The 21,486-nt window shown below is 59.0% G+C and overlaps 1 protein-coding gene across 5 annotated transcripts in view; it reads left to right on the top strand.

Moving 5' to 3' along the window:
• Window positions 1–1,944: 1,944 nt before the first annotated feature.
• GTF2IRD1 (GTF2I repeat domain containing 1) overlaps window positions 1,945–21,486 on the top strand; it is a 110,853-nt gene continuing 91,311 nt past the window's right edge. For 4 of the 5 annotated variants that reach the window (XM_037814319.1, XM_037814317.1, XM_037814318.1 and 1 more), the window contains exon 1: window positions 1,945–2,077. The gene's annotated coding sequence lies outside the window, so the exon portion shown is untranslated. Of the gene's footprint in view, window positions 2,078–16,387; window positions 16,581–21,486 lie in introns of those variants that run through there. The other variant, XM_037814316.1, reaches the window with a different exon arrangement.

Below are 21,486 nucleotides of genomic sequence, written 5' to 3'. Positions count from 1 at the left end.
AATAAATACCGTGCAATGGGTTTGCTCAATACCAGAAATTTCTCGGCTCGGGGTCTCAGAGGCTAGAGGACTTCCATCCCCCTGGGGTCGGTATCTTCTGCGCAGGCAATTTTTGGAGTTCCTTGGCTTTTCTGTCACGTGGCAACGCAGACGGCAGCGTCTTCTCTCTCCTCTGGGTTCTGCTGGCTTCTGGCTGCTTCCCGTGGCTTCTCTCTCTTTCACTCTGCTTATAAAGGGCTTCTGCAATCCAGACTCAAGCCCAATTCATTTAGTTGGGCCATGCCTTACTGAAGCAATATCTTGAAGACATCCTATTTACAATGGGTCCACACCCACCGGAAGGCGGACCGAGACCAAGAACGTGTCCAAACTGGAGTACACGATTCAGTCCACATCACCAAGGAACACTAAGGATGGCCGGCCAACTCCAGAGGCTGGAAGCGGCCAGGAAGGATTCTCTATACGGGTTTCAGAGGGTACCTGGCCGTGCCGGCCCCTTGGGGCTACAGTCTTGGTCTCCAGAACTGTGCTGTGCTTTGTTGCGGCAGCCCTAGCAAACTGAGGCAGGCTGTGTCGCCCAAAGGGCAGGGGGTGGCACAGGCGGGTGGCAGCAGCAGTAGCCTCGTTCCTGATCCCAGAGGCATCGCCCCACACTCTCTGCAGACAAGGCAATTCAGCAGGCTCCTTGGAGGGGCTCTCGGACTGAGGGGCATGTGGGTTTGCCAGGTGGTGACACATCTGCCAAGATAAGTCCTTATGGAGACCAGCTGTGTGCCCAGCAGGGGCCGCGAGGCTAGCACCTTTGCTGAAGCCCCTGCACTCAGTAGATTGTCCACCAATGGTGGCTCTTTTCATCCATCTGGGAGAGGGCCTGCCTTGTTTGTGTCCCTCCTGGCAGTGCCAAGGCAAGGCCAGCAGGGCCTGGCACAGGACTCCATGCACTGCCTGGTGGATGACAGGGTCCCTTGTGCTGAAATCAGATGTATGGCTTTTTTGGAAGGTGTGCTCCCAGGTTCAGCAGACAACTAGGATGTGGTGGGATGGGGTGATGGATAAAAACCTGGGCCAGGGGAGCAGGAGGCCCGGGAGACAAGCTGGGACCCGGAGTCCGATGGGATCCTTCACATCCACAGAGGACAAAGGCCGCAAGCCCCTGCAAGGTAACGCGGGCAAAGCGGTGACCAGCCGAGCCGACGACTTCAGTTTCCCCGGCTCCCGGGAAGACGCGCACGGCCTGGGGGCCCCGGCCTGCCTTCCTCCAGGCCCGTGACGATGCGGCCCTCTCCCCCAGCCTCTCCTCCCGGGATCCTCCCTGCGCCCGCTGCGTGACCTTGACCCAACCAACCCGGCCTCGGCGCCTCGGTCTCCAGGGGCCGTGCCAAGGGTTTATAATCCCGGTCGGGCCCGGCGCTGGTGAGGACGAAGGGGCGTCGCGGGGCAGCCAGGGGGCGCCGAGGCCGCGAGAGCCCCTCAGAGCACCCCCCACCCCGCACCCACCCTTGGGCGGCGGGCGCTGAGGCTGCGCTCCCGGGGGCGCCGGGCGCGGGGTGGGGTGGGGGTCGACGGGGCGCGCTCCCCCCGCGGTGCCCAGGCCCGGGGCGCGGGGCGCGGGGCGGGCGGGCCGGGCCGGGCTAATCCCGTATGTAAATGGCAGCCAATGGAGGGTGGTGTTGCGCGGGGCTGGGATTAGGGCCGGGGCGAATGGCTGGCAATCTTACTGGGATTACAGAACAAAGAGCCTCCCCGCGCTCCCGCTCTCGGCTCCGCGCCCCGCGCCGCGCCCCGCCCTCCGCCGCAGCCCGCGCCGGGGGTGGGGGCCGCCGAGCGCCAGCCCCCCGGGCGGCCCCGAGATTACCCCACCCCCCACCCCCGTCCCCGCCGCGGCCCCCTCCCCGCCCCCCGCGCCCGCCTCCCCTCTCCGCCCCCCCGGCCGCGCTCGGCGCCGCCGCTCGCCTGCCTCTGCCTCTCCGTCCCCCATTCTCCCGGATTAATTAAGGAGGCAGCGGCAGGAGGCTGAGTCCTGGCCGCGGGCCGGGGCCGGGGCGCCGCTGGCAGGAGCGCTTGGGGATCCTCCAAGGTAGGAGAAACTTTTCGGGGGGCGGGCGCCGAGGCCCTTCTCCCCTTCTCCTTCCCCACCTCGGGTGCCCCCGCCCCTCCCCCTCAAGGTGTTCCAGAATCCGGCTCCGGCCTTGGGGGGGGGGGAGGTTGCCCTGGGAGGCACGTGACTGGGATTATAATTCGGGGAGGGGGAGGGGAGAGGCGGCCGCCCCCACCTGCCGGGAGGGGCTGGGAGCCGGGCGCTGTCACCCCCGGCCCTTCCGGAGGCGGGGGGTGGGGTGGGGGGGGTGCGTCCCGGGCGGGCGGCGGGGCGCCCGCGGGCTGCTGCTGCCTCTGCAGTTGGCGAATGAGGTCAGTGGTGCTGCCCGCGGCGGCGGGCGCCAGTGTGGGAGCCGAGGGGGCTGGGGAGGCCGCGGCCCCCGCCCCCCACCCCCCACCCCCTCACCTCCGCCTGCCTCGGGCGGGGCGGGCTCTTTTCCCGTACCCCCCGCCACCCACCCTCCACTCACAGGCTGAGTCCTACATGGCGAGGATGTCCCAGAATAGTGGTTGCTGTTGGGGTCCCTAGGGAGGGGGCAGCCAACCCGGGGAGGGTGGGGAAGGAGACTCAGAGAATGGCAGTGCTGGGTGGGGGGCACAGGGGGGCACAAAGGGTTCAGAGGAGCAAGTTGGAGGTGCCCAGGCTATGGGTGGTCTGTGAGTGCCTGGCCTGCAGATGGGTCGGGAGGAGGGGCCACAGGGCGCTTGGTGCCCCCGTTTTCCCCCCGTCCTGGTCCTCGAGTCCCTGGGAATGATGGGTCAGCAGCCTCTCCTGGGCTCGGCTGCCTGTGGTGTGGAGAGGAGGGTGTCCTCCTGGCAGTGCTGGGGGGAGAGGGTGGGCTTGAGCTCTGGACATCTGGCTGAGTGACCTGGCTTCCCAGGACCAGACTTGGGGTGGGAGACTCCCGTGCCCCCATCACGGCCAGGCTTAGGAAATTCATCCTGGAGGGGGTCTCCCTGCCAGGCACCTGGGGGAAACGCTGAGCCCCTGAAAGTGTGGCATGGGCAGTGGGGAGTCGGAGGCAGGCCTGGACACCTTCCGGAGCAGTGGCCTTCTCTTACTGCTCAGAGCGGAGGGCAGGGGTGGTCAGAAGCTGCCGTGGTCCCCTCTGGCCTTGCTCTCCCACGGTGTGTCTGGTGGCCCCTTGGCCAGGCCTGTTCGCCCCTCCTGCACTGGCCCCTCCGCACTGGCCCGTGGCTTTGGGGCGTGGGAGTCGCCTCGGAGCAGCCCATTTATTTCAGCAGCGTCATTCCCGAAGGGAAAAGACACCTGGCATCGATTATTTATTCGGAACAGGAGGTGGTGGTGGAGAGGCTACTGGCCGCTGGCCGGGAGAGGCTGGGCACAAGCAGTGAGGTTGGGGGCAGGCAGGTGGCCCATCGTGAACCACCTTGTGCGGGACCCCGAAGGGTGTGAGGTTTAATCAGACCACTTCTGAACAGGGTCTGGGGGACCAAGGGACAGATTGTGTCAGAACCCTGCAAACCATGCCCCCCATCCTGTGTCCTGTTCTGAGGGTAACCTAGAAAGTCACAGTTCTGACTCAGAAGGTCTCAGTGGACCCCAGCAGAGGAAACCGGAAACGGTTGGAGCTCCATCTCCAGTCACGGCTGGCTCAGAGAAGTGGGAGAACCGGAGCCGAAGGTTGCAAAATTGGGTCTTGAAGACAGCGTTGCAGGGGGCCCGCTTAACCTACTTAGGAGCACGATTCTCTGAATGTTGGAGGCAGGGTCGTGTATTTGCAATGTGCCAATCACAAATACTTTTTATGTGTTCGTTTAAGGCGGTCTCCCAAGACCCCTGCTAGCCTTCCGGCCCGGCGGCAGTTGGTGCTTAGAAATAGTCCGAAAGGCAGATGTGATAACAGGGGGTCATGGAGGCAGCTGTTCTTGCAAGACTGCCTGTCTCCAACCACCTGGTTGTCAGAGACCCCAGCTAAGGATCTCAGGGTGACGTGGTGGGTGACAGCTTGTGACATTCATGTCCTAAGCGTGACCTTGCAACCATAGTCCTGTCTCCTAGTCCCTCCTCCTTCCAGAGCCCGGCTCACCTCTTCCTGCTCTAGCTCCCCCATCTCTCTCCCATCTGCCCACCCCTGCCTAAACTTTGGCCCTTGCATTGAATCCTGGGGTCTTTCCATGTTCCCCAATGGCCTTGCGTCCCCCCACCTCTGGCATCTTAGCATGAAGCCTCTTCCCCACCCTTCCTCCGAGGGGGCAGGGCTTCCTTTAACAGCCCTGGCCTGGCTGGGGTGGGCCCTCTGGAGAGCTGGAGGATTTGCCTCTTGGCTCTCCTTCTGGACCTAGCTCTGCTGTCTTGTCCTCGGGCTGGCCGAAGTGCCCCCTCTGTGTCCGCATGAGTCAATACTGGTCTCTCTAAAGTGTTCATGTGTGTCTCCCCCTTGCACCACGGGCAGGGCAGGGATTGAGGTGTCCTTTTGATTCCCTCCTGCCCTGGCACCTTGGTTTCGCATGTTTGGTCAGTGGCTCCATAATTGAATGAATGAGTGGACGAATGAATGAAACCCTGCTCCCGCCCCTTGACCCACATCACTAAGCACTCTCTCTCCTCTTGTTCCTAAATTCCCATCTCCGTGGCAGGTCTCCCCAATAGTAGGAGTTCCTGAGCTTCCCTGACATGCCGAGGTCCCCGTTTTCCCATTCTCCCAGCCCGTGCCTTGTTCCAACTCGAAGCCTGGGGCTTTGCTCCCCGAATGTCATCCTTTCTGCTGCTCTCAGTCCTCTGATTCTCTGTCACTTGTGGGCAGCCAGAGACACAGCTGGTTTCTTTGGGACGAGCCAGAGTGGGTGCCCAGCGTCACAGGGCTCGGGGATGCCCACGGGGGGCACCCGGGGAATGAGACCTGCAGGGTTACATCTCAAACACCCACCGAGGAGCAGAGCGGGACCCTGTGCTGAGGGCCTGGGACCTGGATTGGGTTCAGGAGGGGTGGAGCCTGTGGGACGCAGACCCTTAGGGGGACTGGGAAGGAATTCCTAAGCCGAGGCAGAGTGGGCGGAGGGCAGGAGGAGAACCCAGCCAGGGTGCTGGGGTGGGGGGTGGTGGTGGGGGTGCCGGCCTCTTGGAATCCCACTCGGTAGGAGCAGAAGGACAGGGAGGAGCGCTGCTGCTTGCTTGGCCTTTTTTGGAGGTGTTGGCGCAGGTGTCTTTAGGCTGCAGGGGGCACGGTATGTGAGTCGGGGGCACGGAGAGCTATGTGACAGACACTGCCTTTCCTGCCCTGGTTTGATGTCTGACTCTGCACCCTCCAGTTCAGAGCACTTGGTTTGCACTTGGTTTACTGGTCCTAGCAGTGTGGGGCCCAGAGTAGGCTCGGGCCAGGGCAGCGGGGACAGTCTTGGCTGGGTGACTCCCCTGGCTGGGTGCTCACGTACCTCCCTTTCAGGAACTCCTGCCTGGGTCCGTTTGGGTCCAAGTGCTCTCTGGGGCACATGTGTCCTCTCAGTTCAGGCGTGGGGGGCTGCGTGCTGGGTTATGGCTGATGAGGGTGCGTTAGATTTCCTGCACGAGCCGGGTGACGCTGGACTTCACCCGTGCATGAGCTTGGGGTGACAGGGGTGGATCTTCCGGCAGCGAGCAGAGCTCTCCTTCCAGACACCCCTCCTTTTGATCCGGAGTGGTGCCCGCTGGGCTGAGCGATTTACTTGCCCACCTGTCCCCCTCCTTCAGGACCACCTGCTTAGCGATGCCGGATTTAGAAAATGAAACGAAGGACACCCCTGTTAAACCGGGATTTCAGATCAACGACGAAAAATACAATATCTGGGACATACTTATTCTCAGAATTTACTTGTTGCTGATCTGAAATTCAAACTTAACCGGGGGTGCTGTATTTTATCTGGCAACCCTACACCTGCTACCTCAGAGGCAGTGAGACTGTTGGGGACCCAGCAGGGGCTGGAGGAGGGGCGGGGGTCTGGAGTTGGGGTCAGGGCTCAACCGGAGGCCCCTGGCATGGTCTGGGTGAGTTTGAATCGGGCAGAGCCGACGGATGGCTCCTTCTCTCTTAGGCCTGGGTGGGGTGAGGGTGGTGTGGAGGTGTCTCTGGGGGCTGAGGGTCCTCAGCGATCTCTAGTCTGGGAAGCCCTCGTTTTCAGAAGTCTGTGCTCATACAGTCCATATACCTTATTAAGAGGTGCTGGGAGGAGAAGGGAAGTTGCTGGAAACGCTCTATTAGATGCCAATGTTGGATTTTCCAGGCAAGATTTGAAAAGCCAGGCCTAAGCATTGGCTGTCACTTTGAGGCCTGGGGATCCAGCTCTGGGGCCCCTGGTGGGGACGGCCCTGGCCGGGCTGGGAGTTGGGCTTGGGGGGCTGTCCACTTTGGAGGGGACATCATGGTGTCTGGGAATTAACCTTGCTGCTCCCAGTGTTCAGGACAGAAGCCAAGTGGGGGGAAGGCTTAGGAGGTGGACGAGGGGTGGCTAGGAGGGTGCTGCCTGCACCCCATCATGCTGCTCTCAGAGATGGGGCCCCCCAGCACCCGTGCTGCACTGAGGTGCTTGGAATGTGGATACACCTGGTGCTGGGGTCATCCTGCTGCAGGCCTGGAGTGGAGACAGGGTGGGAGGCCAAAGGCAGGAAGTCACGGCTTGAGGGCTCGGGGTCCTGGGCAGCTTGCGTGCGCTCAGCGAGGCCTGTGGGTGGGGAGGGAGGGCGGGGAGGGAAAGACCCCTCCGACTGCTTCTGTCCCCGAGGGTTGGATGAGGACAGGCCCGTTTTACTGTTTGGGGTCTGGTAGGGTCCGGTAGGGTCTCCAGAGGCCTTTTTCCGGCTACTGGCAGAACCACCGGGAAAGGGAGTGTGTATCTGTCTGTCCATCTGTCTGTCATCTACCAGCCAATGAGCATCTTGCAGAGGTACCAGGTCTGAGGGATCTGAGGGGCCCTCCACCGGTGGAGGTCCAGGGAAACGCTCAGATCCGAAGTGCAAATGCACGCACCTGTGACACCCACACCCCCATCAAGACTGACCAACTCCATCACCCCAAAAAGTTCCTCCCCCAGCCCCAGCCCCTGGCGACCACTGGTCTGTTCTCTGTCTCTGGCTCTGGCTTCTTTCACCCACTGATGCGTTTGTCTGTGTTGTTGGATGAGTGGGGAGTCCGTGCCTTTTTATTGTTTGGGGGTGTTCCATCGTACGGAGGTGCCGATGCGCAACCATCCTCCTGTCGGTGGACATCCAGCACCCTCGGCTTGCCAAGCCCGTGTCCAGCCAAGGAAGGGGTGCCTCTTTCTGATTGTCACCAAGGCCCCGGGAGGGTGGCAGGGGCCCTGCAGACTGCTCCCCACCCTCCTCGAGAGCTGATCCTGAGCCAGGACACCCGCACACCCCTGTCCCCAGAGCTGCAATTTCATCCCCCGTTTCTGGTAACTCCCATACGGCGAGCCCCGTGATGAAATTACACCCCCGTGCTCTGCCCACCGTGCAGGTGGGCTCCTGGAACAGTTGATGTCTTGGGGCTGGGGCAGCTGGAGGGCAGGTGGCATCCAGGAGAGCAGTGTCCTGCCCTGTGAGGGTCTTGCCCCTCTCTTATGTGCCCCCCACCTGGGGTAGGTGTCCCTGGCAGTGTGTCTAGTCTCATCCTGCAGCTATTCAGCTTGAGGTTGAAATTCTGGATTTTCCTGAAACAAGGGCAAGGTTTCTAGGGGAAGAAGGGAGGGGGAAGCTGGCTTTGCAGCCGGGAGGAGGATGACAGGATGCTGTGTGACCTTGGGCAAGTGACTTCACATTTCTGGGCTTTGGTTTAACAGAACATCTAGGCTGCAGGGCCAGGGTGAGACTCAGCTTGGGTAACACAAGCCAGTGGGGTTTCCGCAGAACCCTGGAGGTCCATGGGGGCCAGGGACGGGAAGGTGATGGGGCCATGGGGGCTCTGGCTTCTACTGTTATCAGAGTTACCTGTTGGGATGCTAAATAAAGCATTAGCTGATAAAACATTTCCATCCCCTCCACTAGCTGCTTGTGGCAGGCCCCCATGTGGACAGTGGCCATTCTCCTGAACCTTGGCGTGGGCAGCACCGAGATTTCGGTTGGTCACGGAAGCTTCTGCTCAGTCTGACTCCAGCTCTGCCACTTGCCTGCTGTGTGTGACTTGGATGGCTGCCCAGTCAGCTGAGCCTCGGTTTGACCATCCAAAATATGGAGATGGTGGCGAGGACCTTGCAGGGTTGCCAGGGGTGGGACTGGGGTGGGGCTGGAGACTTTATGAGTGGAGGCACCTGAATGCAGAGGAGGCTAACAGGAACTTGTTTCCCACAGCCTTTGGGTTTCCCAGGGGTCGTGGCTTCCTAAGAAAGGGGAACTGCCCGGCTGATGATCTGGCAGCATGGTGTCTTGGACGAGTCGGGAGTTTTTAGCTTCATTTGGAATGAGGCTGTAGCCTCTGTCTGATGGGCCAGGCCACCCCTGGCACCTCATCGCAGCACCCCACCATCGACAACCCCTCCCCACTCCTGGCTTGGCTCCCCTTATGTCTCATGTAGCTCTTAAAGGCTGGACCCCCCAGTTCAACCCTGGGGCCAGCACTGGTTGGGAAGCCTGTAAAGACGGGCCCCTTGGAAGTTACTGGGGGGCCCCCTGGAGCAGCTTGGACCCCTGCCTGCCAACCCGCCCTGCTGCAGGGTGGTCCCGGCGGGCTCCAAGGGGTCTGGTGATGGGGCCAGGCCGGTGCCTCTCGTGTTTATCCAGGAGCTGGTTTTTCAGGTGTGGCAGCTTTCAGCAGAGAGGCCCAGGCTGGGAGGGTAGGGCCTTTGGGAAGGAGGTTGGTTGCACCCTGGCTTCCAGCTGGGGATGTAGGCCCTCGGGGCTGGTGGGCAAAACCACATCCTCTCTCTTTGATCCTGGCTCATCGTTCACCCACCCTGGGCTGGCCTCTGCCTGAGACAGTCTGTTCTTCCCACATCCAAGGGAAAGATGCTCGTGGTTGCCTTGGCCCGGAGGCCAGTGCCCCTCCTGGGGGAGGCTCCTTGGGCTGCTTCAAGGCTTCCCCACTTAGCAATGGATCATGGAACCATCAGCGCCTTTGAAGCCAGAAAGACACGAGTTCAAATGCCGGCTCAACTGCTGCCTTGCTGTGTGGCTTTAGGCAAGTGACATCACCTCTCTGAGCCTGGTGAGAACAAAAGAGGGTGATTATCTGGACATTGCAGGGATGTTGGGAGGATCAGCATGTTCTGCTAGGGGATGTTGGTCACCATCCCAGTTAAGAGTGTTTCCTTAACTTGTCACGTGGTGACCTCAGAGGCTGGCCCTCTCCGGAGCTCCAATCCCGCCCTAAGAGGAACTGGACTCCTTCATCCCCTGCTTTTCTGGAATACACATCCTCTGCCCGTGGAGCTTCTGCAAGGTGGGAAACCTCCTGGGGTAGATCTGGTTGGCTCCCCTTGGCCTGTCCCCTCTGTAGCCCCTCGTTTGAGGTAACTGAGTCACCACACCTTGAATGCTTGGTAGGTGGCAGGTCCTACCTTGGTAGCACCCAGGGGAATCAGACCCCATCTGGTTCTGGGAGAGCCCACCGGTAGGGGAGTGAGATGAACCCACTTACCGAAGTGCCTGAAACAAGCCTGCAGGGGTTACTTCCTGCTGGACCCTGGGGGATACATGGGATCCGGACCTGGGGCGGGGAGCATTCCAGAGGGAGGGAACAGCTTAGGGATCCAGAGTCAGGAAATGACCGGGTGTGTGCGGACAAGTGGGCATTTCATTTCAGAAGCAGTGAGACTTCCAGGGGAAACCAGTTGGGAGGTTGTTTTGGGGCCAGGTAAAGACCTTCACCTGATGGTCTCTCTCCCACGCTGCCCAGAGGCTTCCCCTTGCTCCTGGGAGAAAGTAGCACCCTGGCCATACCTGGCCCTGCCTGTTTCTGCTCCAGTTTCTAGAACATTCCATGCCCCATCTTGCTTCCCAATATGTGGTTGCCTCACCTAGGACATTTTTAGTGTTCCTTGTCTGTGTCATTGGGCTAATTCTACTTGCAGGTTTCAGCTTGGCTATCACTTCTTTCCAGAACTTTCTGGAACCCTTTCCTACTCTACCACCACTGCCACTGTCCTGAAGTCTGTGTTTGCTGCCCCTCTCCTGTGTACCCACAACCCCCCGAACTTCCCCAGCATGGCCCTCATCACATGCTGTACTGTAATTGCCCTTGAACTTGTCTGTCACCTTCAGAGCTGTAAACTTCGAATGGGTCAGAGCTGTATTATCCCATCCCTCTGCATCCCTGCCCCTAGCACCGTGCCTGGCACGAAGCAAGTGTCTAGTACAAACTCATTAAGTGAATTAGAAGCAACTTGATGTGGGGCATTTGGGGTGAGGGTGGGACAGTAAGGTATAAATGAGGGGGCTTTGAAGGTTGGGGTGGGGGGTATCTTCTCCACCCGTCAGTACCCACTCGCGGCTGGCTCGCCTCCACCCCGTCCCCGGAGCTGCCTCTGCCTGACTGCGGCTCTCAGGGGCCAGAGGTATCCCGAGGGCGGTGGGCGATGGTGGCTAAGGGCCACACACAGCCATCGGTTCTTCCTGACGGCCGCGTGCCTCCGATTTGGGGGATTTCCCCTCTGCGGAGGGCAGCTGGCGTGTGTGCAGAGAGCACAAGTGTGGGAACTCAGAACAGTTAATCCCTGGGCTATTTAGACAGGGGCCATCATGTGCATGCACGTGCGTGTGAGTATATGTGTACAGGTGGCATTCCGGGGGCACTTTGCAGAAAATTTGACGTTTAGATGAACACTGCCCTCCTGCCAGCCTGGGATGAGCACCTCCTGGCGCAGGGAGCCTCCCTAGGCCCGGTGGGTGGCAGAGGAGGGGTGGGTTCCTTATCAGGCAGAGTGCATTTGGCTACAGGTAATGGAACACCTGAGGACAGAGGTCCACAAAGAGGGACTTATTTATTCGTCACAAGAAAGAGCGCCTGGTGGGCTGCCCAGGACTGGTCTGGAGGCTCAGGGATGCTTTGGGGGGCTCAGAAATTCAGGTTCTTTCCTCTCTAGCATGTTGGGCTTTATTATTACTATTATTTATTTTTTTCCCCCTTGAAGTGTCCAAGTCAGTGGTTTACATAGATTCACAAAGTTGTATAACTGTTGCTGGTGTCTAATTCCAAAACATTTTCATCATCCCCAAAAGAAACCAACCCCATCCTCATTAGCAGTCACCTCCCCTTTCCCCTGTTTACCTCCCAGCCCCAGCTCCTGGCAACAACTAATCTTTCTCTCATTTGCCTACTTTGGACATTTTGTGTAAACAGAATCATACAACGTGTGGCCCCTTGTTACTGGCGTCTTTCACCTAGCATGTTTTCCGGGTTCATCCGCAGGAGCATGTAGCAGAACTTCTTTCCTTTATATGGCTGAGTAACATTACATTACATGGAGAGAACACACACACATGTTGTTGATCCATTCATCTGTTGATGGATGCTGGGGTGGCTTCTACCTTTTGGCTCTTGTGAATAATTCTTGCAAACATCGGTGTACAAGTTTCTCCCTGGACATATGTTTTCTTTTCTCCTGGCTGTGTACCTAGCGGTGCAGTTGCTGCGTCATATGGTAACTCTGTGTTTAACTTTTGGAGGAACTTGTCCACAGCGGCTGCACCATTTTACATTCCCACCAGCAATACTCGAGGTGTCCTGTTTTTCTTTCATCTTCCCCAACAATTGTTTTCTGGTATTTTTCTGTTTGTTTTAGCCATCCTTTGGGTGTTAAGTGGTATCTCATTGTGGTTTTAATTTGCATTTCCCTGATGGCTAATGTTGAGCATCTTTCTTGTGCATGCTGGCCATTTGTATATCTTCTTTGGAGAAATGTCTATTCAAGTCTGTATTAATTTCCTAGGTGCAAAAACAAACACCATACGATGGGTTGGTTTACCAACAGGAATTTTTTGGCTCACAGTTTCAGAGGCTGTAAGGCTTGCTTCCTCCTGGAGTTGGTGTCTTCTGGCTGGCGGGCAGTCTGTGGGGTTCCTTGGCTTTTCTGTCACATGCAGTGTGTTCTTCTTTCTCTTCTGGGTTCCGTGGACTTCCAGCTCCTGGCTGCTCCCGGTGGCTTCTCCCTCGGTGGCCTTCTCTTTAAGGCCTCCAGTAATAGAATTAAGACTCATCCTGATTCAGCTGGGCCATACCTTCACTGAAGTAGCCTTATCCAAAGGTCCTATTTATAGTGGGTTCACACCCCCAGGAATGAATTAAGATTAAGAATATGTTTTTCTGGGGTACGTAACTCTGAGCCACCACAAAGTCCTTTGCCCAGTTTTTGATTGGATTGTTTGCCTTTTTGTTGTTGAGTTGTAAGAGTTCTTTATATATTCTGGCTACTAGACCCTAATCAGATAGATGATTTGCAGATATTTTCTCCCCTTTCTTGATCACTCTCTTGATGGTGTCTTTTGAAGCACTAAAGTTTTGAATTTTTATGAAATCCCATTTATTTGTTTTTTGTTGTTGTTGGCGGTGGTATTGCTTGTTGTTTTGGTGTCTCTCCTTCCCTTTTACAGGATGAGTTTCGGTCTTTCAGGGTGGCTAAAGTGCCTTGTGCCTGGGACTGACCTCCTCCTTTCCACCTTCGGGGGCTCTGTCCCCTTCCCCTGGCTCTGAGCCTTTGGGATGGGTTGTGCCTCATCCTTTAGGGCCATAAAACTTGAGGGCTGGGAGGGGCCTCAGAATACGTCAACTCCTCCATTCCTTTTCAGCTGGGGAAACTGAGAACCTTGGGGCTGGGAAGACCCTTGACCAAGGTTCTGGAGTTCCAGGAATCAAGATCCAAAAGCTCGTTCCGTGGCTCTAGGCCCAGGGCACTTCGCCCTCCTGCCGGTGCCCCCTGAGCCCCCGGGTCTGCCTGTGGTTGGGAATCACCCCCTGCCTGTTTCGAGAGGCTGGTGGGAGGCTTTAGAGCAGACCCCGATGGGGTGGGGTGAGGTGAGGAGGGTAGACACATGCATGTGTGCAGTCGGGGCCTCTGTCTTAGTCTGCCCCGCTGCTACGACAAATACCACCCACAGGGTGGCTCAACAACAGGAACTTATTGGCTCATGGTTTCCGAGGCCAGGTGTCCAAAATCGAGGTGTCGGCAAGGCCATGCGTTCTCCTGGGAGCCAGTGGCGTCCTGGTACTGGCTTCCTGCCGTCCCCCGGGTTCCGTGGCTCGCATCTCCACCTCCCTTGCCTGGCGGTCCCTCTCCTTGCGGCTGCTTTTCCGGCTTCCACGGACTTCCGGCTTCCTCCTGTGTGTCCTCCTCTGACTCACTGCTTCTGGATTTCTGTGCTCATAAAGGCCCCAGGTCATGCCAACGAGGCCCACCCTGCTTAGGCAGGCCACGCCTTACCTAAATATAACATCTTCCAAAGGTCCTGTTTACAGGCGTTCACACCCACAGGGATGTGGATTAAGATTAAGAGCGTGTCTTTGTTGGGTTCCATGTTTCAAGCCACCACGGTGTCCAGAAACACCCCAGGCGGGGAGAGAAGAGAGGCACTGCCGGGACAGAGTGGCAGCACGTTCTGCCCAGGAGCGGAAAGCTGGCAGGTTGTCGATTGTGTTGGCGGCTGGGAATGGGTGGTGGCCCTGGGGACAAGCAGGAGAGAGAGGCACTCGTCTTGGCCCTTTGGAGCCCGGCGCGTCATCACCTGGGTTCCACATGTGTCCGAGTAAATCCCAGCAGCCCCAGTCCTTTGGGTCTGCCGGGTAGGAGTGGGTGGGGGCGAGAGCTTCCCTTAAAGGAGGTGTCCCGGGACTCCCCAGGTGGGCAGGGGGCCCGTCTTGGGTAGCGTCACCTCCTTGGAGGGTGAGCCCACTCAGTGATGCAGGCTCCGGGGGAAATTAAATCTGATGTTGAGGTGCCATCACTGCTGACGTGGGCTGTGTTTACCCTCTTGGAGCTACCGAGAGCTTTCCAGACTTCCGAGAGGATGGACATCCCCGGGGTGGCAGGCATGACCACTGTGGGGCCAGCAGGCACAGAGCTGGCCCACGCTGCAAGTGCCTGCAGTCCACTTCCGGGAGCCCGTTCGGAACTTATCGCAGCCGCACGAGGAGGTTTTCCGTGCAGGAGGCCCCGGAGGGCCGGAGCCTGGGAATGGATTGGATGGGGGTATTCATAGGCTGGGGCAGGGCCTGGGATCCAGTGGGGTTTCTTACTGGGCATGAACCCGGTGAATTTTTGCTCCCATTCCTCTGGCTTGGGTGTCTGTAGACCTAGTCTGGGGTCTGGGTCACAGAATGGCCTGGTTCCAGGAATTCTCTTCTGTTGTGCTCATAACCCATGACGACATCCCTGGACGTCCATGGTTTGCGTTGGGCAGCATAGGTTCCTTCCCTGGGCCCTCACCCCCATTTTTGGCTCAATAACTGAGGTCCCCCTACATATGGGGTCCTTGCTGCTGTCAGGGGCCTATGATGCCTTCGGAAGCCTGCCTCGGGCCTCACTGTGACCCCAGGGAGAAGGCCTGGCCCCTGGCCCGAAACCCTCTCGCCATCTAGCAGCAGAGGCAGAAATGACCTGCTTGGAGTCATGAGCCCTGGGGAGAGCCACTGAGCCCTTCAGCAAATACCAGCATGCATGTCTCCCCCTACACGGTAGAGCTGGATTGTGGGGTCAGCTGGGAGCCCAACGGGCCCAGGGGAGCTGCTCAGAGTCATTGTGGGGAGTAGGGTGCTTCTTTGCGCCGAATCTAGGCAGGCTTTGCTTTGAGCCTGGCTCCTGACTCCTTGGCTGTGTGACCTTGGGCAAGTTACTTAGCCTCTCTGAGCATCCGTTTCCTCATCTGTAAAATGGGACGAGTGCCCTTGTACTTGTAGGGTGGCTGCCGGGCATTGAAAACTGCCTGCACAAATGGCACACACAGGCGGTTCAAGAACTGGTTGCTGCTAATAATAATAGCAGGGACATTTGGGACTTTGAGGAAAAGTGGCGTTCAGCTAGGCCCAAGGTCCAGGTAAGGTTTGCATAGAAAAGTGATCGCTGGCCCCTTCCTGTGGGCCCTGGCTCGCACCTGCAGGGGCTGCTCGCTGAGGGAGGCACGAGCAGGTGTCACTTGTGTCTTTGTCTTCAACAGAGGAGGAGACTGGGGCCCAGGCAGGGGGCAAGTTGCCCAGCATCCCAGGTCCCGGGGACAGGGCTGGGGCTAGACCCGGACCTCCTGAGGGCTGGCCCCGTGCGCACCCCTGGACCACGGGGTTTGGTGAGGGGCTGCCCTGCCGTCATCACCTTGGCTCTAGAGGGCACGGTGTGGCCTCGGCTGGGTGGGGAAGGGATCTGAAGTCACACTACCTGGCTAGAGCCCCAGGTGAGCCCTGCACTGGTCCCAGGGAACCGAGTGACACAGGGGGCGTGAGCATGTGTATGTGCAGGAGGGGGCCTGGTGGGAACTAGGGCAGGTCCTCTCCACGCTGGCCTCAGTTGTCCCAGCCATAGGATGGAGGAAGACCCCCATCCTGCCTCCCTCCCAGGGGCTGGGGTGGCGGGCGTGATGGGTGTGTGGAAGCTGTGATGAGCGAAGGGAGGAATTGTGTGTGTGGGTGCAGCCACAAAACGCTGTGTGCTGTCCCGCGGGGACCAGGTCACGTGTGGCCACCTACCCTCCCGTGCACGTCACCTGCCGGTCAGGTGTGTGCAGACTTCCCTGCCACACTGGGGGTGGACTGTGTGCCCCGCCCTCCCCGTCTGACGGTGTCCTTTGCCTGGAACGCATAGTAGGCCTGCGGTAGGAATGAATGGGGCCTGGGGTGTCGTAGTCTGCCTGCTGCTATGACAATTGCCACACAGTGGGTTGGCTTAAATAAAGGGGATTTTGAGGCTAGAAGTCCAAAATCAAGATACGGACAAGACTTGCTTTCCTCCGGAAGACTGTAGTGTTCTGGTGCCGGCTGCTGGCAGTCCTTGGGGTTCCTTGGCTTGGGTCACTGCACCCCCTGCCCCCTCCACTGGCCACATGGCCACGTCCTCTCCTTCTAGCTGCCGTGACTTCCCGGTTCTCCTTATAAGGCCTCGGGTAATGTGGCTCAAGAGCCAGCCTCCTTCAGCTGGACCACACCTCAACTAAAAATAGCCTCTTAGGAGGCCCTATTTACAGCGGGGTCACACCCGCAGGAATGCAGATTAAGATGAAGTGAGTGTGCTGGGGGTGTGTAATTCAGCCTACCGGATCGCTGAGTGCTAGCTGTGATGTGTGTGTACACGTGTGTGCACGTGTGTGCACGTATGTGTACGTGTGTGTGTGTGCATGAGCAGGCAGAAGGCAAAGAGGCGTTGACAGATCCCGGTGGGTGGCGGTCGAGCAGGAGAGAGCCTGCTCCCGAGTCTGTAGGAAGTCTGTCTTCTTGGGAATTGGACCCCAAGGGCACTTAGGGTCGCTTCAGCCCTAAGCCTCTGTATTCTCTTCTGTAAAATGGGTTCTTCGTTGGACCTGGTGCTGCTTGACAACGCATCCTGCCCAGGCCCCAGAGGACGTGCCCCCACGACAGGTAACTGGTTTGATGATGAAATCATGGCTTAGCTCGGCTCCTGGCAAGCCTCACTCCCTGTCTCACGTCCATCCCTGCTCGGAAGCCTTCCGTGGCTCCCAGCCCACCCTGCTCCCCAGCCTCCAAACCTTTGCCCAAGCTGCCCCCCACCCCAGTGGGCCATCAGCCACTCTTTGGAGCCAGCTCTCCAGCATGTCCCCACCCTCCCGGTGCTCCTGGTTGAGTTGCTGACGGATGCACTGGGCCTCCTTTTGTAACTTTCAGCATCTCTTTAGAGCCTTGGGGGTTCCTTGGGGGCTGGGACTGTGCCAGGCTCACCCCCGGTTCCGGGTCGGGCTCATCACAGGTGCAGTGAAAATGCTGTGCAATTAGTGGGTGTCGTACAGCATCCTACAGGTGGGTGTGAGGCCCGGGGGGGTGGGACTACGGGGGACCCTGGAATGGTGACTGCAGCGAGGAAAGGGCCTGGAAGGTGTGGCGAGAGGAGGAGGTGACGGGGCAGGAGGTGACGGGGCTGGAGAAGGGCCCTGGACGGGGCGCAGGCAGGAAGGGGCTCCTTTGCAAGGGTGGAGGGACACACATGGTGGTGAATGTTCTAGAGCGGGTCGTGGGAGGTGGGGAGGCACCACCTGGGTAGGGGTCATGGTGGTTCTTTCATCTGGATCTAAGGGTGGGAAGGCCCATGGAGACCCCCTCGCCAGTTTCTCAGTTTGCAGATGGGGGAACTGAGGCGCAGAGAGGAGCGATGCCTAGAATTTACTTTTGGGCAGAATTTGGGGTCAGAACTCAGGCCTCCTAAACCCTAGCCCTCCCCAGGGCCCGACAGCCTTCCCTGGGACCCCCGGGCCCAGGGGCTGCAGGAGAGGGGAAGGAGAGAGGGAGCCAGCTCAGGGGAGGGGGCCTGGGGCTGGGCTGGCTGCCAGCTGGGACGAGGCCCTGGTGAGCCAGTACCCCGAGATTAGATCACCCCACAGTGATTTGCCTTTTTCTGCCCAGCCTCTTCCCGACAAGAAAACGCCTGATGTTGCTCACCCAGGTTCTTCTTTTCTCAGCAAGACATGTTTACGTCTGGCAGGAGGGCCTCTGGGGAGCCAGGAGCTGGGGCCTCCTTGCCGCCTCACCCCAGGGGCTGGCACCACCCCAGTGCTGGTGTTTTCCCACTGTCCCCGCACACCAGCCCCTGGGCTTTTGCACATGTCCCAATTAAGAGCAAGTAAATATCTGTGCGCTAGCAGATGAGCCCAGAGAAGCTGCCGAGGGTCAGCCAGAGCCGGGGGAGGGGTCCCTGGGTTCACCGACCCCCGGTTGGATGCCAGGCCTAGACCTCCCACCCTGGGACAGCCTCGTGCCACCCGTCCGGAGGCCAGCGTGGGCCGACCTAGATGGGAGACGCGGTGATGTCAGCGCGAAGCCATCAGCGCCGTTGTGGCTGGCTTGTATTTAACGAGGGCTCACGACCCACCAAGCCCGGTGCCAGATGCTCATCACACGTTGCCTCATGTGGTTCTTGCAGCACAGAGACTGTGGAACCAGGGGCACCTTCTTGCACGAGTCAAGGGGTTTGCAGACTTGATGGGGGTTGCCAGCCAGGCATGGCTGGGCAGGGACTTGAACCCAGCTCTCCTGGACTCCAAAACCCATGTCTTCTCCCTCCTCCTCATGCAGAGGGTGGCAGGCAGGTGCAGACCGTGCCGCCGGGGGGCGTGAGGCTAGCAGGTGTGGGTGCCCTTGGGTGCCGAGCATGGTAGAGTTTGGCTGAGCTTTGCTTTGCACCTTCCCTGTTCTCCGATGTCCCCTTTCCTTTGGCCGCTCGTCATTCACCCCAACTTATGGGGCATCAAAGATGGACCAGGCACTGCTCTAGATTCTGGGAGGACAGCGATGAACAAAAGAAAACCTTGGAGGCTAGTGGGACTGCCACCTCGCCCCACCTCCCCGCCTGGGCTGGCCTTTGGTTCCAGCCTCCATCTTCCCGCACGCACCTGCCCACCAGGTGGAATGGGTCAGGAACGGGCCATGGCATGGGGACCCTCCATGGTCCTCCTAGAGTGGCAGAGGGCCTGGGCACAGGGGCTCTTGGCTCGGCATCTTGTTCCATGAGAAAGGGGTCGGTGTCCCCCTGGGCCTGTGTTCTGGATGTAAAGGCTTTAGGACCAGTTCTAGAAGGACCGGGGAAGCCTGGCCCACTGGGGAGGGCCTGGGTGTCTCCTTCCAACCCCCCTTGTTCAAGTTTTCTCCGTCCCAAACAACCATGCCCTTTTAGAGCCCCCTTCCTTCTCTGCTTCCTTTTTCACCTGACACCCGCTGATTCCACCTCCTCACCCTGGTCCAGTCCTCGGCCCACCGCACCCCTGCTCCCCCGCCCCAGCCCTGCTGCCATCCCCAGGGCCCTTGTGTTCCTCCTTGGTTCCTTGGCAGGTGCCTTTTCCCTGACCTCTGACCTCCTGCCTCCTTGACCCCTGTGACCTGACCCTCCTCTGCCTCCCCTGACTCATTCTTCCTTGTTACTCTCCTTCCTTGAGTAGGGGAGCAACCCAAGGCTTCGTCCTCAGTTTCCCTCTGATTTCCCCTACTCCTTTCTCCTTGGGCAGCTCATCCACTCAGGTGCCCCTGCTGCCCACCGTGCCTCTCAGATCTCGCCCCTGCAGCCCAGCACCCTTTAATCACCCACAGGTTGCAAAACCTCACCCCTCAGATGGGCCCCGGGCATCCAGCCCCAGCCACCCAGCCTTCTCCCCACCCGTTCCCCACCGCGGCCGCCTGGCTCACATCTGACCCTCTCTTGCCTGGACTCTTGCAGAAGCTTCGTAACTGCTGGTCTCCAGGCTCCGGTCTTGCCCCTTACGATTTATCTGCCACATCCGCGCAGAATCCCCCAATCCGTGACCACGTCTTGCCCCTCCACCTCAGAACCCCTCAGGGGCTCACGGTGCCTGAAAGGGGAACTTCCGAGGCCCCTCCTGCACTTTGAGGTCCCTTGGCCTGTGCTGGCCTCTTTCCCCACCACTTCCTGCCCTGAACTGGGTGCTACGGCCCCCAGGGCTGGGCCCAGCTCCCCCCCTGCCCGCTCCGGCTGCCGCAGGCGCTGATGCCTCTGCCCCACTCAGGCCTGGCCGCGACACGTGGGAGTCCCAGGCGGGTGATTTTGCATCCTTGGCACTCCTTCAAACAGGGAGCCTTCAAGTGTGCTCAGCGGTGATGGTGCAGGGGAGGGGGCGCTGCGGGGGAGCAGGCAGGCGTCCCGCCCTGGCCCTGGCCAACTGCACTCAGCTCAGACGTCACCTCCCCCAGGAAGCCTCCCCTGACTGCCCCACCTGCTAAGCCTGGCTTCTTGATGCTTATTTTCCATCGAGGTCTAATTTATTACAAAAGAATACCTAAATCTTAAGCATCCAGCATGATGACTTCTTACCTGTCCCAACTGTGCCCAGCCCCTGGAACCGTCACCCAGATCAAAGTACCTCACGCTGTGTTTGTCTTTGAATTTTACTGCGGTAAAATTATAGAAGATAATTTTTGCCGTTTTAATCATTTAAAAATATTTTATCATGAAAACATACAGATAACACAGAATTGGACACTTTGGGCATTTTTCAGTGTGCAGTTCAGTGGCATTGATTGCATTTACAGTGTTGTGCAGCCATCACCCCCAAACCCTTTTCCCATCGTTCAAAACTTTCTCTTCATTCAAAACACTTTTAACTGTTCTTTAAGTACACGGTTGAACAGCATTCACAACCATCAGCACCCTCCGTTTCCAAAACCTTTTCACCACCCCCAACAGAAACTCCGATCGCACTGTGGGGTTCCCCCCCAGGAGCCCCGTCCGCTTCAGGGCCAGCGTCCTCTCCCCTGGTGGCCCAGGAGCTCCTCCAGGGCCGGGACACCTGCCAAGGGCCCAGCGTCGGGCTGAGCGACTCGTGGGAGAGTGTTGCTGTGTGTGCGAGCGTGCAACTGCGAGTGGGAGTGCGTGTGATGGGGGTGGCGCTAGGGACGTGTGTGTCCATCGGTCTCGCCCGGGGCACTGCCAGCTGGGGAGAGGGGCTTGTCCCAGGTCCCCAGCCAAGGGCCAGGCCCTGCTCCAGCTCCGCAAGGAGAGGCCCTACTGCGGGGGCAGCCTGGGATTAGTCTCCAAGGCCACGCGGCCAGTTGCCATGGGCACGCCGGCCTGTCACCGATTCTCACCCCGGTCACGCAGGCGGCCACCTCCCCTGCCAGCTCGTCAGAGCCGGGAGCCAGGCTTTACTAACGGGCAGAAACTCGGCCCTGGAGAGCTGCCTGCCCACAGAGCTGGGCCTCTTGTCCTCCTGGGGAGGCGGGCACGGGAGTAACCTGTACCCCATGTTCTCCAGGGCAGGAGAGGTGCAGAGAAACCTGGGTTTGGAGTTCTAGACATTGTCTCCAGTATTCAGGGCTCAGGTCTTGGGGTTCCACTCAGAAGGGAAGGTCCACCTCCGTGAGCCGTCCACCCCACCATAGGGGCACAAAGCTCTGCCTTCCGGAAGTCTGGACTACGGGGAGCCGGGCTTCCCCTGGCCGGGCCACAGGTCCTGCCCCTGTCCCCAGCTCCCCCGAGGAGAGGGCAGGCAGCCTTCCTCGATTTCTCCTGGAGAGCAGCATGAAGCCTGTTCTTTTCCCAGGCGTGCCCTTTGCCCAGGCCAGGGGGCCCGTGGGGCAGGGAGAGCCTCTGTCCTGGAAAGTCCCTGCTTCCCTGGCCTGGGGGTGGGGCCGCCGGGAGAGCCTTCTTCGTTGTTCATTTTTATTTTTTTTAAACAATGAAGTTTCTGTTATTTCTTTCCAAGTTGCAAAAGTCATACCTACTCACCTGAGATAACTTACACAGTGCAGACAAGCAGAGGAAAGAAAGTCATCTGTGCATGCAGCCCCCCTGGGGTGAGTGACCTGG

Source organism: Choloepus didactylus, chromosome 21 (assembly GCF_015220235.1).
Source record: "Choloepus didactylus isolate mChoDid1 chromosome 21, mChoDid1.pri, whole genome shotgun sequence".
Lineage (NCBI taxonomy): Eukaryota > Metazoa > Chordata > Mammalia > Pilosa > Megalonychidae > Choloepus > Choloepus didactylus.
This window is presented reverse-complemented; position numbering and strand designations above follow the sequence as displayed.